This window comes from Phoca vitulina, unplaced genomic scaffold, assembly GCF_004348235.1.
Source record: "Phoca vitulina isolate PV1807 unplaced genomic scaffold, GSC_HSeal_1.0 scaffold20, whole genome shotgun sequence".
NCBI lineage: Eukaryota > Metazoa > Chordata > Mammalia > Carnivora > Phocidae > Phoca > Phoca vitulina.
The window spans coordinates 20455594-20459158 of record NW_022589723.1 but is presented as its reverse complement, the minus strand read 5'-3'; the positions used below and the strand labels follow the sequence as shown (position 1 = coordinate 20459158).

Below are 3565 nucleotides of genomic sequence, written 5' to 3'. Positions count from 1 at the left end.
TGTAGACTCAGGGTGCCCTCATGACAAGCACTTAGCAATGTCAGCGGCCTTCTTTGGCAGAGTGGCCTATGGGACCTATGGTCCCTCAACTTACACTCTACTTCTCCTTCCTTTGCTTTTCAAACACCATGCAGACCTGAATAATAGTGGTTGCCCCACTTCCGATGGGCATTGTCTTCAGGAGGTCTGTGATCAGCATGGGGTGAAAGAGTGATGTTGTCACCCATGGTTGGTCAGCCACAAGGAAATTTGACTCAAGTCCATTGAGTGCCTCTTAAAGGAAAGAGAGTGTGTGTGGCCAGGTGTTGGGGTGGAGGTCGGTCATCATCATCTAGATATGTGGTATCTCCAAACCTGGCTGATGGGCAGAACTTCTTGGGGAACTTCCTAAATATCCAGAGCCAATAAATCAGATTCTCCAGGGATATAGCCCAAAAACCTAGGAGTTAAAGAAATAACAAAACAACAACAAAAAAGTTCTGATGATGAGCCAGTTTAACAACTGTAATTGAATCTAGATCCAATTCAGTAGAATCATCAGAATAAGAGTAAATGTGCTCAAAGGGATGACAGGATTCCTGATGGTACTTCCTAAACATATCCATTTATTCACCAGCATTATGGAACATGTTTTTATTAAGCATCCGGTATGGCAGTAATGAAAATAAATGCAGCCCTTACTCAGAGTGCTTATCATAAACTTTGTGAGACCCCACATATTCTAGGATTCTTGAATTTGGTCTTCTTCTGTGTGAGGACATGGAGACAGCATATCTATCCTTTTTTCTTTTGAAAAAAGTCAAACCAATTGCTTGGCAAAATGTAGACCAAATGGCCCTTATATCAATTATATGACAAATATTAAGTCATACATTTGCTAAGTAATATGGGACATTCAAAGAGGAAATTAAAATACTTTATCTTCTGAATGTGATTTAATAATAAAAGCCACAAGTTGTTAAACACCTACTCTGTGCCAGGCATGGTTAGACATCTTCACATTTCATCCCCAAATAACGTGGTGGGGCCTGCCTGCCTCCAAAGCTCTCTGCAGTGCTGCTCTTCCTCCACTCACAACCATGTGAGCTTCGGTCCTTTCTGACCCCAGATCCACCAGCGAGTTGCCTTGCAAAGTTGGCCATTTTACCTGATTTTTCTCAATGAGTTTTCTCACCTAGAAAAATGGGGAATATACCATTTACTTTACAGAGTTGTTGCAAAGCGAAGTGAAATACTGTTTCCAAGGTATCAAAAGAGTGCTTGATGCATAGCAGGTGCTCAGTCAGTGCTAAATCTTTCCTATCCCTAACTATTCTCTCTGGTCAGCTGGTACCCACCCTGTGAGATTCAGTCGTCCCAAATGGGAATTAGAACTGAAATTCTCAGAGTTTCCCAAAGGTTATATAAATCCACACAGGCCATACATTTATGTAAAGGAGACATGCCACAGGTGTGGGGTTCCTGCATCATGCAGCATGCGAAAAACACCAAATAAGTGACCACAGCATTAGGCGTTGGGGAGTTTGGAGCAGCACAAAGACACTATGGACTTGGAAGCATGAAAAGTTCAGAGTAATAGTGAGGCTTGAAGACAGAGGGGTTTCAGACACATTTTAAAATGTAGGCAGGTTCTCTTACATCGACCACCTAAGAGTCACACTGTAAGAAGCAACAACCTCTCCACCATTCTGTTTGGCAGCTGCAAAGTAGCAACCATGCATGAATGCATCTCCATCACATTGGTCAGGCTGGTGTCCAAATTAGCAATGCCTTCTGGGCATTGCCTGGAACACAACATCCAGCCTGATGGTCAGCTGCCAAGTGACAAAACCACTAGGGGAGGAGATGACCCCTTCAACACCTTCTTCGGTGAGAAGAGGTGTTGGCAGGCACGTGCCCAGGGCAGTGTCTGTAGAACTGAAACCCACGGTCATTGATGAAGTCCACACTGGCACCTACCTCCAGCTCTTCCACCCTGAGCAGCTCATCACAGGCAAGGAAGATGCTGCCAGTAACTATGCCCAGGGGCACTACATCATTGGCAAGGAGATCACTGACCCTGTTTTGGACCAGATTCAGAAATTGGCTGACCAGGGCACAGGTCTTCAGTGCTTCTTGGTTTTCCACAGCTTTGGAGGGGGAACTGGTTCTGGGTTCATCTCCCTACTGATGAAATGAATGCCTCTCTGTTGATTATGGCAAGAAGTCCAAGCTGGACTTCTCCATTAACCCAGCTCCTCAGGTATCCACAGCTGTAGTCGAGTTCGACAGCTCCATCCTCACTACCCACACCCTGGAGCACTCTGATTTTGCCTCCCTGGTAGACAATTATACCATCTGTGACATCTGTCATGGAAACCTCAATATTGAACTCCCAACCTACACTAACCTGAACAGGTTGATAGGTCACATTGTGTCCTCCATCACTGCTTCCCTCAGATTTGATGGAGCCCTGAATGTTAATCTGACAGAATTCCAGACCAAGCCAGTACCCTATCCCTGCATCATTTCCATGTCTCTGTCATCTCTGCTGAGAAAGCCTACCATGAACAGCTTTCTATAGCAGAGATAATCAATGCATGCTTTGAGCCAGCCAATCAGATGGTGAAATGTGACTCTTGCCATGGTAAATACATGGCTTGCTGCCTGTTGTACCATGGTGTGGTGGTTCCCAAAGATGTCAGTGTTGCTATAGCCACCATCAAGACCAAGAGTCCATCCAGTTTGTGGACTGGTGCTTCACTGGCTTCAAAGTTGGCATTAATTACCAGCCTCCCACTGTGGTACCTGGTGGGGATCTGCCAAAGTACAGTGAGCTGTGTGCGTGCTGAGCAACACCACAGCCACCGCTGAGGTCTGGGCTCTCTTGCACCACAAGTTTGACCTGATGTATGCCAAGCGTGCCTTCCTTCACTGGTATGTGGGTGGGGCATGGAGGAAGGAGAATTTTCTGAGGCTCAGGATGACATGACTGCTCTTGAGAAGGATTATGAGGAGGCTGGTGTGGATTCTGTTGAGGGAGAGGGTGAAGGAGAAGAATACTAAAGTGAAAAATGTCATAAAGGTGCTACTTTTATAGGGAATATTATTCTGTTTTAAACATTAAAAAGTTGTGGTCTGATCAGTTAATTTGTATGTAGCAATGTATACTCTGATACACAATTACTGACCTATGTTTTAAAACATGATGCTTTGTTACAGACTCAAGCTTGTTCATTTCTCTGACGGGTTTGAATAAAGTATTCCCTGTCTTTAAATAGATAGATATAGATAGATAGATGATAGATAGATAGATAGATAGATAGATAGATAGATAGATAGATAATAAAGAGAGAGAAATTATACTTCAGGTAAGGAAAACATGTGATTCAAGGTAGACATGAAGGTGAAAAAGCCCAGGTGTGCTCAGGTGTCAATGAGATGCCAGGGATGTAGGATTTGTACAGAGGTTTAAGACAAGCCTAGGACCTAAAAGTTAAGGTGGGCTGGGTTATCAGTGATGTAGAATGCTGGTACAAGGAGATAGGTGATAGGAAGCCACAGTTTCCTGAGCAGTCAAATAACG

At 44.2% G+C, this 3565-nt stretch overlaps 1 pseudogene; it reads left to right on the top strand.

Annotated features, from left to right (window-relative positions):
• Positions 1 to 1715: 1715 nt before the first annotated feature.
• Positions 1716 to 3045, top strand: LOC116640407 (annotated as a pseudogene).
• Positions 3046 to 3565: the final 520 nt, after the last annotated feature.